The sequence below is a fragment of the Semicossyphus pulcher genome, unplaced genomic scaffold (genome assembly GCF_022749685.1).
Source record: "Semicossyphus pulcher isolate SPU_LCO1_2020_fin unplaced genomic scaffold, fSemPul1.0.p SCAF_10, whole genome shotgun sequence".
Taxonomy (NCBI): domain Eukaryota; kingdom Metazoa; phylum Chordata; class Actinopteri; order Labriformes; family Labridae; genus Semicossyphus; species Semicossyphus pulcher.
This window is the reverse complement of record NW_027211604.1, coordinates 12,056,943-12,071,960: the sequence shown is the minus strand read 5'-3', so window position 1 is coordinate 12,071,960 and position 15,018 is coordinate 12,056,943. Positions and strand designations below refer to the sequence as shown.

Here is a 15,018-nt window from a genome sequence, read left to right as displayed (position 1 = left end):
GTAAATGAAGGCAATGGTCTTGTGCCCTGTCGGCCGGTTTGGAAAAGGCCGGTCAAATGACTGGGCCAGTGGAAAAAACAGAGGGCCACAAGTAGGAAAAATCAGCTTGAGTTGTCCATTTTAAAACTATGATAAACAAAGGAGAGCCTGGTGTACCTAAGAGCAATCACATAAAGGAAGCACCGCTCACCACTCCTGCCGTGACCCGGATTCGAACTGGGGTTGCTGCGACCACAACGCAGAGTACTAACCACTATACGATCACGGCCACGGGCTAGACTGAGCACTTTCTTCTTGTCATAGAACATTTGGAGCACTGAATATCAAACGTTCACCTTTTCTATCTGAATTGGTTTCCTACATGATGAGTGACAAAAGTGGGTCAGGTTTATGGTTTATCCAGAAATGCCATGTGTGTGCTTTCAGGAGAAATGTTGTTTTCAGAGAGTGATGACTAGCAAGTAATACAAGGGAGGCTTCATGACAGCTGTGTCTTAGTGAAACTGAAGGGTTCAGAGGCCTTTTAGGACATGTTGAAAGGCAGTTGAACAATCAGTGAGCTGCTTTCAGTTGCAGAGGAGGAATACTGGGAACGAGGAACAAGTGATTTTCAAGCTAAAATTTGCAACGAGCTAGCCAGGAGTCGAACCTAGAATCTTCTGATCCGTAGTCAGACGCGTTATGCATTGCGCCACTAGCCCCCCACTCAGGAGGTCACCTTTGTTTTCACAGCGGTACATGAAGGCAATGGTCTTGTGCCCTGTCGGCCGGTTTGGAAAAGGCCGGTCAAATGACTGGGCCAGTGGAAAAAACAGAGGGCCACAAGTAGGAAAAATCAGCTTGAGTTGTCCATTTTAAAACTATGATAAACAAAGGAGAGCCTGGTGTACCTAAGAGCAATCACATAAAGGAAGCACCGCTCACCACTCCTGCCGTGACCCGGATTCGAACCGGGGTTGCTGCGACCACAACGCAGAGTACTAACCACTATACGATCACGGCCACGGGCTAGACTGAGCACTTTCTTCTTGTCATAGAACATTTGGAGCACTGAATATCAAACGTTCACCTTTTCTATCTGAATTGGTTTCCTACATGATGAGTGACAAAAGTGGGTCAGGTTTATGGTTTATCCAGAAATGCCATGTGTGTGCTTTCAGGAGAAATGTTGTTTTCAGAGAGTGATGACTAGCAAGTAATACAAGGGAGGCTTCATGACAGCTGTGTCTTAGTGAAACTGAAGGGTTCAGAGGCCTTTTAGGACATGTTGAAAGGCAGTTGAACAATCAGTGAGCTGCTTTCAGTTGCAGAGGAGGAATACTGGGAACGAGGAACAAGTGATTTTCAAGCTAAAATTTGCAACGAGCTAGCCAGGAGTTGAACCTAGAATCTTCTGATCCGTAGTCAGACGCGTTATCCATTGCGCCACTAGCCCCCCACTCAGGAGGTCACCTTTGTTTTCACAGCGCTACATGAAGGCAATGGTCTTGTGCCCTGTCGGCCGGTTTGGAAAAGGCCGGTCAAATGACTGGGCCAGTGGAAAAAACAGAGGGCCACAAGTAGGAAAAATCAGCTTGAGTTGTCCATTTTAAAACTATGATAAACAAAGGAGAGCCTGGTGTACCTAAGAGCAATCACATAAAGGAAGCACCGCGCACCGCTCACCACTCCTGCCGTGACCCGGATTCGAACCGGGGTTGCTGCGACCACAACGCAGAGTACTAACCACTATACGATCACGGCCACGGGCTAGACTGAGCACTTTCTTCTTGTCATAGAACATTTGGAGCACTGAATATCAAACGTTCACCTTTTCTATCTGAATTGGTTTCCTACATGATGAGTGACAAAAGTGGGTCAGGTTTATGGTTTATCCAGAAATGCCATGTGTGTGCTTTCAGGAGAAATGTTGTTTTCAGAGAGTGATGACTAGCAAGTAATACAAGGGAGGCTTCATGACAGCTGTGTCTTAGTGAAACTGAAGGGTTCAGAGGCCTTTTAGGACATGTTGAAAGGCAGTTGAACAATCAGTGAGCTGCTTTCAGTTGCAGAGGAGGAATACTGGGAACGAGGAACAAGTGATTTTCAAGCTAAAATTTGCAACGAGCTAGCCAGGAGTCGAACCTAGAATCTTCTGATCCGTAGTCAGACGCGTTATCCATTGCGCCACTAGCCCCCCACTCAGGAGGTCACCTTTGTTTTCACAGCGGTACATGAAGGCAATGGTCTTGTGCCCTGTCGGCCGGTTTGGAAAAGGCCGGTCAAATGACTGGGCCAGTGGAAAAAACAGAGGGCCACAAGTAGGAAAAATCAGCTTGAGTTGTCCATTTTAAAACTATGATAAACAAAGGAGAGCCTGGTGTACCTAAGAGCAATCACATAAAGGAAGCACCGCTCACCACTCCTGCCGTGACCCGGATTCGAACCGGGGTTGCTGCGACCACAACGCAGAGTACTAACCACTATACGATCACGGCCACGGGCTAGACTGAGCACTTTCTTCTTGTCATAGAACATTTGGAGCACTGAATATCAAACGTTCACCTTTTCTATCTGAATTGGTTTCCTACATGATGAGTGACAAAAGTGGGTCAGGTTTATGGTTTATCCAGAAATGCCATGTGTGTGCTTTCAGGAGAAATGTTGTTTTCAGAGAGTGATGACTAGCAAGTAATACAAGGGAGGCTTCATGACAGCTGTGTCTTAGTGAAACTGAAGGGTTCAGAGGCCTTTTAGGACATGTTGAAAGGCAGTTGAACAATCAGTGAGCTGCTTTCAGTTGCAGAGGAGGAATACTGGGAATGAGGAACAAGTGATTTTCAAGCTAAAATTTGCAACGAGCTAGCCAGGAGTCGAACCTAGAATCTTCTGATCCGTAGTCAGACGCGTTATCCATTGCGCCACTAGCCCCCCACTCAGGAGGTCACCTTTGTTTTCACAGCGGTACATGAAGGCAATGGTCTTGTGCCCTGTCGGCCGGTTTGGAAAAGGCCGGTCAAATGACTGGGCCAGTGGAAAAAACAGAGGGCCACAAGTAGGAAAAATCAGCTTGAGTTGTCCATTTTAAAACTATGATAAACAAAGGAGAGCCTGGTGTACCTAAGAGCAATCACATAAAGGAAGCACCGCTCACCACTCCTGCCGTGACCCGGATTCGAACCGGGGTTGCTGCGACCACAACGCAGAGTACTAACCACTATACGATCACGGCCATGGGCTAGACTGAGCACTTTCTTCTTGTCATAGAACATTTGGAGCACTGAATATCAAACGTTCACCTTTTCTATCTGAATTGGTTTCCTACATGATGAGTGACAAAAGTGGGTCAGGTTTATGGTTTATCCAGAAATGCCATGTGTGTGCTTTCAGGAGAAATGTTGTTTTCAGAGAGTGATGACTAGCAAGTAATACAAGGGAGGCTTCATGACAGCTGTGTCTTAGTGAAACTGAAGGGTTCAGAGGCCTTTTAGGACATGTTGAAAGGCAGTTGAACAATCAGTGAGCTGCTTTCAGTTGCAGAGGAGGAATACTGGGAACGAGGAACAAGTGATTTTCAAGCTAAAATTTGCAACGAGCTAGCCAGGAGTCGAACCTAGAATCTTCTGATCCGTAGTCAGACGCGTTATCCATTGCGCCACTAGCCCCCCACTCAGGAGGTCACCTTTGTTTTCACAGCGGTACATGAAGGCAATGGTCTTGTGCCCTGTCGGCCGGTTTGGAAAAGGCCGGTCAAATGACTGGGCCAGTGGAAAAAACAGAGGGCCACAAGTAGGAAAAATCAGCTTGAGTTGTCCATTTTAAAACTATGATAAACAAAGGAGAGCCTGGTGTACCTAAGAGCAATCACATAAAGGAAGCACCGCTCACCACTCCTGCCGTGACCCGGATTCGAACCGGGGTTGCTGCGACCACAACGCAGAGTACTAACCACTATACGATCACGGCCACGGGCTAGACTGAGCACTTTCTTCTTGTCATAGAACATTTGGAGCACTGAATATCAAACGTTCACCTTTTCTATCTGAATTGGTTTCCTACATGATGAGTGACAAAAGTGGGTCAGGTTTATGGTTTATCCAGAAATGCCATGTGTGTGCTTTCAGGAGAAATGTTGTTTTCAGAGAGTGATGACTAGCAAGTAATACAAGGGAGGCTTCATGACAGCTGTGTCTTAGTGAAACTGAAGGGTTCAGAGGCCTTTTAGGACATGTTGAAAGGCAGTTGAACAATCAGTGAGCTGCTTTCAGTTGCAGAGGAGGAATACTGGGAACGAGGAACAAGTGATTTTCAAGCTAAAATTTGCAACGAGCTAGCCAGGAGTCGAACCTAGAATCTTCTGATCCGTAGTCAGACGCGTTATCCATTGCGCCACTAGCCCCCCACTCAGGAGGTCACCTTTGTTTTCACAGCGGTACATGAAGGCAATGGTCTTGTGCCCTGTCGGCCGGTTTGGAAAAGGCCGGTCAAATGACTGGGCCAGTGGAAAAAACAGAGGGCCACAAGTAGGAAAAATCAGCTTGAGTTGTCCATTTTAAAACTATGATAAACAAAGGAGAGCCTGGTGTACCTAAGAGCAATCACATAAAGGAAGCACCGCTCACCACTCCTGCCGTGACCCGGATTCGAACCGGGGTTGCTGCGACCACAACGCAGAGTACTAACCACTATACGATCACGGCCACGGGCTAGACTGAGCACTTTCTTCTTGTCATAGAACATTTGGAGCACTGAATATCAAACGTTCACCTTTTCTATCTGAATTGGTTTCCTACATGATGAGTGACAAAAGTGGGTCAGGTTTATGGTTTATCCAGAAATGCCATGTGTGTGCTTTCAGGAGAAATGTTGTTTTCAGAGAGTGATGACTAGCAAGTAATACAAGGGAGGCTTCATGACAGCTGTGTCTTAGTGAAACTGAAGGGTTCAGAGGCCTTTTAGGACATGTTGAAAGGCAGTTGAACAATCAGTGAGCTGCTTTCAGTTGCAGAGGAGGAATACTGGGAACGAGGAACAAGTGATTTTCAAGCTAAAATTTGCAACGAGCTAGCCAGGAGTCGAACCTAGAATCTTCTGATCTGTAGTCAGACGCGTTATCCATTGCGCCACTAGCCCCCCACTCAGGAGGTCACCTTTGTTTTCACAGCGCTACATGAAGGCAATGGTCTTGTGCCCTGTCGGCCGGTTTGGAAAAGGCCGGTCAAATGACTGGGCCAGTGGAAAAAACAGAGGGCCACAAGTAGGAAAAATCAGCTTGAGTTGTCCATTTTAAAACTATGATAAACAAAGGAGAGCCTGGTGTACCTAAGAGCAATCACATAAAGGAAGCACTGCTCACCACTCCTGCCGTGACCCGGATTCGAACCGGGGTTGCTGCGACCACAACGCAGAGTACTAACCACTATACGATCACGGCCACGGGCTAGACTGAGCACTTTCTTCTTGTCATAGAACATTTGGAGCACTGAATATCAAACGTTCACCTTTTCTATCTGAATTGGTTTCCTACATGATGAGTGACAAAAGTGGGTCAGGTTTATGGTTTATCCAGAAATGCCATGTGTGTGCTTTCAGGAGAAATGTTGTTTTCAGAGAGTGATGACTAGCAAGTAATACAAGGGAGGCTTCATGACAGCTGTGTCTTAGTGAAACTGAAGGGTTCAGAGGCCTTTTAGGACATGTTGAAAGGCAGTTGAACAATCAGTGAGCTGCTTTCAGTTGCAGAGGAGGAATACTGGGAACGAGGAACAAGTGATTTTCAAGCTAAAATTTGCAACGAGCTAGCCAGGAGTCGAACCTAGAATCTTCTGATCCGTAGTCAGACACGTTATCCATTGCGCCACTAGCCCCCCATTCAGGAGGTCACCTTTGTTTTCACAGCGGTACATGAAGGCAATGGTCTTGTGCCCTGTCGGCCGGTTTGGAAAAGGCCGGTCAAATGACTGGGCCAGTGGAAAAAACAGAGGGCCACAAGTAGGAAAAATCAGCTTGAGTTGTCCATTTTAAAACTATGATAAACAAAGGAGAGCCTGGTGTACCTAAGAGCAATCACATAAAGGAAGCACCGCTCACCACTCCTGCCGTGACCCGGATTCGAACCGGGGTTGCTGCGACCACAACGCAGAGTACTAACCACTATACGATCACGGCCACGGGCTAGACTGAGCACTTTCTTCTTGTCATAGAACATTTGGAGCACTGAATATCAAACGTTCACCTTTTCTATCTGAATTGGTTTCCTACATGATGAGTGACAAAAGTGGGTCAGGTTTATGGTTTATCCAGAAATGCCATGTGTGTGCTTTCAGGAGAAATGTTGTTTTCAGAGAGTGATGACTAGCAAGTAATACAAGGGAGGCTTCATGACAGCTGTGTCTTAGTGAAACTGAAGGGTTCAGAGGCCTTTTAGGACATGTTGAAAGGCAGTTGAACAATCAGTGAGCTGCTTTCAGTTGCAGAGGAGGAATACTGGGAACGAGGAACAAGTGATTTTCAAGCTAAAATTTGCAACGAGCTAGCCAGGAGTTGAACCTAGAATCTTCTGATCTGTAGTCAGACGCGTTATCCATTGCGCCACTAGCCCCCCACTCAGGAGGTCACCTTTGTTTTCACAGCGGTACATGAAGGCAATGGTCTTGTGCCCTGTCGGCCGGTTTGGAAAAGGCCGGTCAAATGACTGGGCCAGTGGAAAAAACAGAGGGCCACAAGTAGGAAAAATCAGCTTGAGTTGTCCATTTTAAAACTATGATAAACAAAGGAGAGCCTGGTGTACCTAAGAGCAATCACATAAAGGAAGCACCGCTCACCACTCCTGCCGTGACCCGGATTCGAACCGGGGTTGCTGCGACCACAACGCAGAGTACTAACCACTATACGATCACGGCCACGGGCTAGACTGAGCACTTTCTTCTTGTCATAGAACATTTGGAGCACTGAATATCAAACGTTCACCTTTTCTATCTGAATTGGTTTCCTACATGATGAGTGACAAAAGTGGGTCAGGTTTATGGTTTATCCAGAAATGCCATGTGTGTGCTTTCAGGAGAAATGTTGTTTTCAGAGAGTGATGACTAGCAAGTAATACAAGGGAGGCTTCATGACAGCTGTGTCTTAGTGAAACTGAAGGGTTCAGAGGCCTTTTAGGACATGTTGAAAGGCAGTTGAACAATCAGTGAGCTGCTTTCAGTTGCAGAGGAGGAATACTGGGAACGAGGAACAAGTGATTTTCAAGCTAAAATTTGCAACGAGCTAGCCAGGAGTCGAACCTAGAATCTTCTGATCCGTAGTCAGACGCGTTATCCATTGCGCCACTAGCCCCCCACTCAGGAGGTCACCTTTGTTTTCACAGCGGTACATGAAGGCAATGGTCTTGTGCCCTGTCGGCCGGTTTGGAAAAGGCCGGTCAAATGACTGGGCCAGTGGAAAAAACAGAGGGCCACAAGTAGGAAAAATCAGCTTGAGTTGTCCATTTTAAAACTATGATAAACAAAGGAGAGCCTGGTGTACCTAAGAGCAATCACATAAAGGAAGCACCGCTCACCACTCCTGCCGTGACCCGGATTCGAACCGGGGTTGCTGCGACCACAACGCAGAGTACTAACCACTATACGATCACGGCCACGGGCTAGACTGAGCACTTTCTTCTTGTCATAGAACATTTGGAGCACTGAATATCAAACGTTCACCTTTTCTATCTGAATTGGTTTCCTACATGATGAGTGACAAAAGTGGGTCAGGTTTATGGCTTATCCAGAAATGCCATGTGTGTGCTTTCAGGAGAAATGTTGTTTTCAGAGAGTGATGACTAGCAAGTAATACAAGGGAGGCTTCATGACAGCTGTGTCTTAGTGAAACTGAAGGGTTCAGAGGCCTTTTAGGACATGTTGAAAGGCAGTTGAACAATCAGTGAGCTGCTTTCAGTTGCAGAGGAGGAATACTGGGAACGAGGAACAAGTGATTTTCAAGCTAAAATTTGCAACGAGCTAGCCAGGAGTCGAACCTAGAATCTTCTGATCCGTAGTCAGACGCGTTATCCATTGCGCCACTAGCCCCCCACTCAGGAGGTCACCTTTGTTTTCACAGCGGTACATGAAGGCAATGGTCTTGTGCCCTGTCGGCCGGTTTGGAAAAGGCCGGTCAAATGACTGGGCCAGTGGAAAAAACAGAGGGCCACAAGTAGGAAAAATCAGCTTGAGTTGTCCATTTTAAAACTATGATAAACAAAGGAGAGCCTGGTGTACCTAAGAGCAATCACATAAAGGAAGCACCGCTCACCACTCCTGCCGTGACCCGGATTCGAACCGGGGTTGCTGCGACCACAACGCAGAGTACTAACCACTATACGATCACGGCCACGGGCTAGACTGAGCACTTTCTTCTTGTCATAGAACATTTGGAGCACTGAATATCAAACGTTCACCTTTTCTATCTGAATTGGTTTCCTACATGATGAGTGACAAAAGTGGGTCAGGTTTATGGTTTATCCAGAAATGCCATGTGTGTGCTTTCAGGAGAAATGTTGTTTTCAGAGAGTGATGACTAGCAAGTAATACAAGGGAGGCTTCATGACAGCTGTGTCTTAGTGAAACTGAAGGGTTCAGAGGCCTTTTAGGACATGTTGAAAGGCAGTTGAACAATCAGTGAGCTGCTTTCAGTTGCAGAGGAGGAATACTGGGAACGAGGAACAAGTGATTTTCAAGCTAAAATTTGCAACGAGCTAGCCAGGAGTCGAACCTAGAATCTTCTGATCCGTAGTCAGACGCGTTATCCATTGCGCCACTAGCCCCCCACTCAGGAGGTCACCTTTGTTTTCACAGCGGTACATGAAGGCAATGGTCTTGTGCCCTGTCGGCCGGTTTGGAAAAGGCCGGTCAAATGACTGGGCCAGTGGAAAAAACAGAGGGCCACAAGTAGGAAAAATCAGCTTGAGTTGTCCATTTTAAAACTATGATAAACAAAGGAGAGCCTGGTGTACCTAAGAGCAATCACATAAAGGAAGCACCGCTCACCACTCCTGCCGTGACCCGGATTCGAACCGGGGTTGCTGCGACCACAACGCAGAGTACTAACCACTATACGATCACGGCCACGGGCTAGACTGAGCACTTTCTTCTTGTCATAGAACATTTGGAGCACTGAATATCAAACGTTCACCTTTTCTATCTGAATTGGTTTCCTACATGATGAGTGACAAAAGTGGGTCAGGTTTATGGCTTATCCAGAAATGCCATGTGTGTGCTTTCAGGAGAAATGTTGTTTTCAGAGAGTGATGACTAGCAAGTAATACAAGGGAGGCTTCATGACAGCTGTGTCTTAGTGAAACTGAAGGGTTCAGAGGCCTTTTAGGACATGTTGAAAGGCAGTTGAACAATCAGTGAGCTGCTTTCAGTTGCAGAGGAGGAATACTGGGAACGAGGAACAAGTGATTTTCAAGCTAAAATTTGCAACGAGCTAGCCAGGAGTCGAACCTAGAATCTTCTGATCCGTAGTCAGACGCGTTATCCATTGCGCCACTAGCCCCCCACTCAGGAGGTCACCTTTGTTTTCACAGCGCTACATGAAGGCAATGGTCTTGTGCCCTGTCGGCCGGTTTGGAAAAGGCCGGTCAAATGACTGGGCCAGTGGAAAAAACAGAGGGCCACAAGTAGGAAAAATCAGCTTGAGTTGTCCATTTTAAAACTATGATAAACAAAGGAGAGCCTGGTGTACCTAAGAGCAATCACATAAAGGAAGCACCGCTCACCACTCCTGCCGTGACCCGGATTCGAACCGGGGTTGCTGCGACCACAACGCAGAGTACTAACCACTATACGATCACGGCCACGGGCTAGACTGAGCACTTTCTTCTTGTCATAGAACATTTGGAGCACTGAATATCAAACGTTCACCTTTTCTATCTGAATTGGTTTCCTACATGATGAGTGACAAAAGTGGGTCAGGTTTATGGTTTATCCAGAAATGCCATGTGTGTGCTTTCAGGAGAAATGTTGTTTTCAGAGAGTGATGACTAGCAAGTAATACAAGGGAGGCTTCATGACAGCTGTGTCTTAGTGAAACTGAAGGGTTCAGAGGCCTTTTAGGACATGTTGAAAGGCAGTTGAACAATCAGTGAGCTGCTTTCAGTTGCAGAGGAGGAATACTGGGAATGAGGAACAAGTGATTTTCAAGCTAAAATTTGCAACGAGCTAGCCAGGAGTCGAACCTAGAATCTTCTGATCCGTAGTCAGACGCGTTATCCATTGCGCCACTAGCCCCCCACTCAGGAGGTCACCTTTGTTTTCACAGCGGTACATGAAGGCAATGGTCTTGTGCCCTGTCGGCCGGTTTGGAAAAGGCCGGTCAAATGACTGGGCCAGTGGAAAAAACAGAGGGCCACAAGTAGGAAAAATCAGCTTGAGTTGTCCATTTTAAAACTATGATAAACAAAGGAGAGCCTGGTGTACCTAAGAGCAATCACATAAAGGAAGCACCGCTCACCACTCCTGCCGTGACCCGGATTCGAACCGGGGTTGCTGCGACCACAACGCAGAGTACTAACCACTATACGATCACGGCCATGGGCTAGACTGAGCACTTTCTTCTTGTCATAGAACATTTGGAGCACTGAATATCAAACGTTCACCTTTTCTATCTGAATTGGTTTCCTACATGATGAGTGACAAAAGTGGGTCAGGTTTATGGTTTATCCAGAAATGCCATGTGTGTGCTTTCAGGAGAAATGTTGTTTTCAGAGAGTGATGACTAGCAAGTAATACAAGGGAGGCTTCATGACAGCTGTGTCTTAGTGAAACTGAAGGGTTCAGAGGCCTTTTAGGACATGTTGAAAGGCAGTTGAACAATCAGTGAGCTGCTTTCAGTTGCAGAGGAGGAATACTGGGAACGAGGAACAAGTGATTTTCAAGCTAAAATTTGCAACGAGCTAGCCAGGAGTCGAGCCTAGAATCTTCTGATCCGTAGTCAGACGCGTTATCCGTTGCGCCACTAGCCCCCCACTCAGGAGGTCACCTTTGTTTTCACAGCGGTACATGAAGGCAATGGTCTTGTGCCCTGTCGGCCGGTTTGGAAAAGGCCGGTCAAATGACTGGGCCAGTGGAAAAAACAGAGGGCCACAAGTAGGAAAAATCAGCTTGAGTTGTCCATTTTAAAACTATGATAAACAAAGGAGAGCCTGGTGTACCTAAGAGCAATCACATAAAGGAAGCACCGCTCACCACTCCTGCCGTGACCCGGATTCGAACCGGGGTTGCTGCGACCACAACGCAGAGTACTAACCACTATACGATCACGGCCACGGGCTAGACTGAGCACTTTCTTCTTGTCATAGAACATTTGGAGCACTGAATATCAAACGTTCACCTTTTCTATCTGAATTGGTTTCCTACATGATGAGTGACAAAAGTGGGTCAGGTTTATGGTTTATCCAGAAATGCCATGTGTGTGCTTTCAGGAGAAATGTTGTTTTCAGAGAGTGATGACTAGCAAGTAATACAAGGGAGGCTTCATGACAGCTGTGTCTTAGTGAAACTGAAGGGTTCAGAGGCCTTTTAGGACATGTTGAAAGGCAGTTGAACAATCAGTGAGCTGCTTTCAGTTGCAGAGGAGGAATACTGGGAATGAGGAACAAGTGATTTTCAAGCTGAAATTTGCAACGAGCTAGCCAGGAGTTGAACCTAGAATCTTCTGATCCGTAGTCAGACGCGTTATCCATTGCGCCACTAGCCCCCCACTCAGGAGGTCACCTTTGTTTTCACAGCGGTAAATGAAGGCAATGGTCTTGTGCCCTGTCGGCCGGTTTGGAAAAGGCCGGTCAAATGACTGGGCCAGTGGAAAAAACAGAGGGCCACAAGTAGGAAAAATCAGCTTGAGTTGTCCATTTTAAAACTATGATAAACAAAGGAGAGCCTGGTGTACCTAAGAGCAATCACATAAAGGAAGCACTGCTCACCACTCCTGCCGTGACCCGGATTCGAACTGGGGTTGCTGCGACCACAACGCAGAGTACTAACCACTATACGATCACGGCCACGGGCTAGACTGAGCACTTTCTTCTTGTCATAGAACATTTGGAGCACTGAATATCAAACGTTCACCTTTTCTATCTGAATTGGTTTCCTACATGATGAGTGACAAAAGTGGGTCAGGTTTATGGTTTATCCAGAAATGCCATGTGTGTGCTTTCAGGAGAAATGTTGTTTTCAGAGAGTGATGACTAGCAAGTAATACAAGGGAGGCTTCATGACAGCTGTGTCTTAGTGAAACTGAAGGGTTCAGAGGCCTTTTAGGACATGTTGAAAGGCAGTTGAACAATCAGTGAGCTGCTTTCAGTTGCAGAGGAGGAATACTGGGAACGAGGAACAAGTGATTTTCAAGCTAAAATTTGCAACGAGCTAGCCAGGAGTCGAACCTAGAATCTTCTGATCCGTAGTCAGACGCGTTATGCATTGCGCCACTAGCCCCCCACTCAGGAGGTCACCTTTGTTTTCACAGCGGTACATGAAGGCAATGGTCTTGTGCCCTGTCGGCCGGTTTGGAAAAGGCCGGTCAAATGACTGGGCCAGTGGAAAAAACAGAGGGCCACAAGTAGGAAAAATCAGCTTGAGTTGTCCATTTTAAAACTATGATAAACAAAGGAGAGCCTGGTGTACCTAAGAGCAATCACATAAAGGAAGCACCGCTCACCACTCCTGCCGTGACCCGGATTCGAACCGGGGTTGCTGCGACCACAACGCAGAGTACTAACCACTATACGATCACGGCCACGGGCTAGACTGAGCACTTTCTTCTTGTCATAGAACATTTGGAGCACTGAATATCAAACGTTCACCTTTTCTATCTGAATTGGTTTCCTACATGATGAGTGACAAAAGTGGGTCAGGTTTATGGTTTATCCAGAAATGCCATGTGTGTGCTTTCAGGAGAAATGTTGTTTTCAGAGAGTGATGACTAGCAAGTAATACAAGGGAGGCTTCATGACAGCTGTGTCTTAGTGAAACTGAAGGGTTCAGAGGCCTTTTAGGACATGTTGAAAGGCAGTTGAACAATCAGTGAGCTGCTTTCAGTTGCAGAGGAGGAATACTGGGAACGAGGAACAAGTGATTTTCAAGCTAAAATTTGCAACGAGCTAGCCAGGAGTTGAACCTAGAATCTTCTGATCCGTAGTCAGACGCGTTATCCATTGCGCCACTAGCCCCCCACTCAGGAGGTCACCTTTGTTTTCACAGCGCTACATGAAGGCAATGGTCTTGTGCCCTGTCGGCCGGTTTGGAAAAGGCCGGTCAAATGACTGGGCCAGTGGAAAAAACAGAGGGCCACAAGTAGGAAAAATCAGCTTGAGTTGTCCATTTTAAAACTATGATAAACAAAGGAGAGCCTGGTGTACCTAAGAGCAATCACATAAAGGAAGCACCGCGCACCGCTCACCACTCCTGCCGTGACCCGGATTCGAACCGGGGTTGCTGCGACCACAACGCAGAGTACTAACCACTATACGATCACGGCCACGGGCTAGACTGAGCACTTTCTTCTTGTCATAGAACATTTGGAGCACTGAATATCAAACGTTCACCTTTTCTATCTGAATTGGTTTCCTACATGATGAGTGACAAAAGTGGGTCAGGTTTATGGTTTATCCAGAAATGCCATGTGTGTGCTTTCAGGAGAAATGTTGTTTTCAGAGAGTGATGACTAGCAAGTAATACAAGGGAGGCTTCATGACAGCTGTGTCTTAGTGAAACTGAAGGGTTCAGAGGCCTTTTAGGACATGTTGAAAGGCAGTTGAACAATCAGTGAGCTGCTTTCAGTTGCAGAGGAGGAATACTGGGAATGAGGAACAAGTGATTTTCAAGCTAAAATTTGCAACGAGCTAGCCAGGAGTCGAACCTAGAATCTTCTGATCCGTAGTCAGACGCGTTATCCATTGCGCCACTAGCCCCCCACTCAGGAGGTCACCTTTGTTTTCACAGCGCTACATGAAGGCAATGGTCTTGTGCCCTGTCGGCCGGTTTGGAAAAGGCCGGTCAAATGACTGGGCCAGTGGAAAAAACAGAGGGCCACAAGTAGGAAAAATCAGCTTGAGTTGTCCATTTTAAAACTATGATAAACAAAGGAGAGCCTGGTGTACCTAAGAGCAATCACATAAAGGAAGCACCGCTCACCACTCCTGCCGTGACCCGGATTCGAACCGGGGTTGCTGCGACCACAACGCAGAGTACTAACCACTATACGATCACGGCCACGGGCTAGACTGAGCACTTTCTTCTTGTCATAGAACATTTGGAGCACTGAATATCAAACGTTCACCTTTTCTATCTGAATTGGTTTCCTACATGATGAGTGACAAAAGTGGGTCAGGTTTATGGTTTATCCAGAAATGCCATGTGTGTGCTTTCAGGAGAAATGTTGTTTTCAGAGAGTGATGACTAGCAAGTAATACAAGGGAGGCTTCATGACAGCTGTGTCTTAGTGAAACTGAAGGGTTCAGAGGCCTTTTAGGACATGTTGAAAGGCAGTTGAACAATCAGTGAGCTGCTTTCAGTTGCAGAGGAGGAATACTGGGAATGAGGAACAAGTGATTTTCAAGCTAAAATTTGCAACGAGCTAGCCAGGAGTCGAACCTAGAATCTTCTGATCCGTAGTCAGACGCGTTATCCATTGCGCCACTAGCCCCCCACTCAGGAGGTCACCTTTGTTTTCACAGCGGTACATGAAGGCAATGGTCTTGTGCCCTGTCGGCCGGTTTGGAAAAGGCCGGTCAAATGACTGGGCCAGTGGAAAAAACAGAGGGCCACAAGTAGGAAAAATCAGCTTGAGTTGTCCATTTTAAAACTATGATAAACAAAGGAGAGCCTGGTGTACCTAAGAGCAATCACATAAAGGAAGCACCGCTCACCACTCCTGCCGTGACCCGGATTCGAACCGGGGTTGCTGCGACCACAACGCAGAGTACTAACCACTATACGATCACGGCCATGGGCTAGACTGAGCACTTTCTTCTTGTCATAGAACATTTGGAGCACTGAATAT

The 15,018-nt window shown here is 46.7% G+C and overlaps 1 protein-coding gene and 36 non-coding genes across 37 annotated transcripts in view; 1 reads left to right on the top strand and 36 right to left on the bottom strand.

Moving 5' to 3' along the window:
• cfap54 (cilia and flagella associated protein 54) overlaps positions 1 to 15,018 on the top strand; it is a 123,708-nt gene that overhangs the window by 27,110 nt on the left and 81,580 nt on the right. The window lies entirely within an intron of this gene.
• Positions 931 to 1,002, bottom strand: trnah-gug (transfer RNA histidin (anticodon GUG)). The gene has a single exon. It is a non-coding gene; the product is annotated as a tRNA-His (tRNA).
• On the bottom strand, positions 1,363 to 1,435 carry trnar-acg (transfer RNA arginine (anticodon ACG)). Its single transcript has one exon. It is a non-coding gene; the product is annotated as a tRNA-Arg (tRNA).
• On the bottom strand, positions 1,672 to 1,743 carry trnah-gug (transfer RNA histidin (anticodon GUG)). The gene has a single exon. It is a non-coding gene; the product is annotated as a tRNA-His (tRNA).
• trnar-acg (transfer RNA arginine (anticodon ACG)) lies at positions 2,104 to 2,176 on the bottom strand. The gene has a single exon. It is a non-coding gene; the product is annotated as a tRNA-Arg (tRNA).
• Positions 2,406 to 2,477, bottom strand: trnah-gug (transfer RNA histidin (anticodon GUG)). The gene has a single exon. It is a non-coding gene; the product is annotated as a tRNA-His (tRNA).
• trnar-acg (transfer RNA arginine (anticodon ACG)) lies at positions 2,838 to 2,910 on the bottom strand. The gene has a single exon. It is a non-coding gene; the product is annotated as a tRNA-Arg (tRNA).
• trnah-gug (transfer RNA histidin (anticodon GUG)) lies at positions 3,140 to 3,211 on the bottom strand. Its single transcript has one exon. It is a non-coding gene; the product is annotated as a tRNA-His (tRNA).
• trnar-acg (transfer RNA arginine (anticodon ACG)) lies at positions 3,572 to 3,644 on the bottom strand. Its single transcript has one exon. It is a non-coding gene; the product is annotated as a tRNA-Arg (tRNA).
• Positions 3,874 to 3,945, bottom strand: trnah-gug (transfer RNA histidin (anticodon GUG)). Its single transcript has one exon. It is a non-coding gene; the product is annotated as a tRNA-His (tRNA).
• On the bottom strand, positions 4,306 to 4,378 carry trnar-acg (transfer RNA arginine (anticodon ACG)). Its single transcript has one exon. It is a non-coding gene; the product is annotated as a tRNA-Arg (tRNA).
• Positions 4,608 to 4,679, bottom strand: trnah-gug (transfer RNA histidin (anticodon GUG)). The gene has a single exon. It is a non-coding gene; the product is annotated as a tRNA-His (tRNA).
• Positions 5,040 to 5,112, bottom strand: trnac-aca (transfer RNA cysteine (anticodon ACA)). The gene has a single exon. It is a non-coding gene; the product is annotated as a tRNA-Cys (tRNA).
• Positions 5,342 to 5,413, bottom strand: trnah-gug (transfer RNA histidin (anticodon GUG)). The gene has a single exon. It is a non-coding gene; the product is annotated as a tRNA-His (tRNA).
• On the bottom strand, positions 5,774 to 5,846 carry trnar-acg (transfer RNA arginine (anticodon ACG)). Its single transcript has one exon. It is a non-coding gene; the product is annotated as a tRNA-Arg (tRNA).
• trnah-gug (transfer RNA histidin (anticodon GUG)) lies at positions 6,076 to 6,147 on the bottom strand. Its single transcript has one exon. It is a non-coding gene; the product is annotated as a tRNA-His (tRNA).
• On the bottom strand, positions 6,508 to 6,580 carry trnac-aca (transfer RNA cysteine (anticodon ACA)). The gene has a single exon. It is a non-coding gene; the product is annotated as a tRNA-Cys (tRNA).
• trnah-gug (transfer RNA histidin (anticodon GUG)) lies at positions 6,810 to 6,881 on the bottom strand. Its single transcript has one exon. It is a non-coding gene; the product is annotated as a tRNA-His (tRNA).
• On the bottom strand, positions 7,242 to 7,314 carry trnar-acg (transfer RNA arginine (anticodon ACG)). The gene has a single exon. It is a non-coding gene; the product is annotated as a tRNA-Arg (tRNA).
• trnah-gug (transfer RNA histidin (anticodon GUG)) lies at positions 7,544 to 7,615 on the bottom strand. Its single transcript has one exon. It is a non-coding gene; the product is annotated as a tRNA-His (tRNA).
• Positions 7,976 to 8,048, bottom strand: trnar-acg (transfer RNA arginine (anticodon ACG)). The gene has a single exon. It is a non-coding gene; the product is annotated as a tRNA-Arg (tRNA).
• Positions 8,278 to 8,349, bottom strand: trnah-gug (transfer RNA histidin (anticodon GUG)). Its single transcript has one exon. It is a non-coding gene; the product is annotated as a tRNA-His (tRNA).
• On the bottom strand, positions 8,710 to 8,782 carry trnar-acg (transfer RNA arginine (anticodon ACG)). Its single transcript has one exon. It is a non-coding gene; the product is annotated as a tRNA-Arg (tRNA).
• Positions 9,012 to 9,083, bottom strand: trnah-gug (transfer RNA histidin (anticodon GUG)). The gene has a single exon. It is a non-coding gene; the product is annotated as a tRNA-His (tRNA).
• On the bottom strand, positions 9,444 to 9,516 carry trnar-acg (transfer RNA arginine (anticodon ACG)). The gene has a single exon. It is a non-coding gene; the product is annotated as a tRNA-Arg (tRNA).
• On the bottom strand, positions 9,746 to 9,817 carry trnah-gug (transfer RNA histidin (anticodon GUG)). Its single transcript has one exon. It is a non-coding gene; the product is annotated as a tRNA-His (tRNA).
• trnar-acg (transfer RNA arginine (anticodon ACG)) lies at positions 10,178 to 10,250 on the bottom strand. The gene has a single exon. It is a non-coding gene; the product is annotated as a tRNA-Arg (tRNA).
• Positions 10,480 to 10,551, bottom strand: trnah-gug (transfer RNA histidin (anticodon GUG)). Its single transcript has one exon. It is a non-coding gene; the product is annotated as a tRNA-His (tRNA).
• On the bottom strand, positions 11,214 to 11,285 carry trnah-gug (transfer RNA histidin (anticodon GUG)). The gene has a single exon. It is a non-coding gene; the product is annotated as a tRNA-His (tRNA).
• On the bottom strand, positions 11,646 to 11,718 carry trnar-acg (transfer RNA arginine (anticodon ACG)). The gene has a single exon. It is a non-coding gene; the product is annotated as a tRNA-Arg (tRNA).
• Positions 12,682 to 12,753, bottom strand: trnah-gug (transfer RNA histidin (anticodon GUG)). The gene has a single exon. It is a non-coding gene; the product is annotated as a tRNA-His (tRNA).
• On the bottom strand, positions 13,114 to 13,186 carry trnar-acg (transfer RNA arginine (anticodon ACG)). Its single transcript has one exon. It is a non-coding gene; the product is annotated as a tRNA-Arg (tRNA).
• Positions 13,423 to 13,494, bottom strand: trnah-gug (transfer RNA histidin (anticodon GUG)). Its single transcript has one exon. It is a non-coding gene; the product is annotated as a tRNA-His (tRNA).
• trnar-acg (transfer RNA arginine (anticodon ACG)) lies at positions 13,855 to 13,927 on the bottom strand. The gene has a single exon. It is a non-coding gene; the product is annotated as a tRNA-Arg (tRNA).
• Positions 14,157 to 14,228, bottom strand: trnah-gug (transfer RNA histidin (anticodon GUG)). The gene has a single exon. It is a non-coding gene; the product is annotated as a tRNA-His (tRNA).
• Positions 14,589 to 14,661, bottom strand: trnar-acg (transfer RNA arginine (anticodon ACG)). The gene has a single exon. It is a non-coding gene; the product is annotated as a tRNA-Arg (tRNA).
• On the bottom strand, positions 14,891 to 14,962 carry trnah-gug (transfer RNA histidin (anticodon GUG)). The gene has a single exon. It is a non-coding gene; the product is annotated as a tRNA-His (tRNA).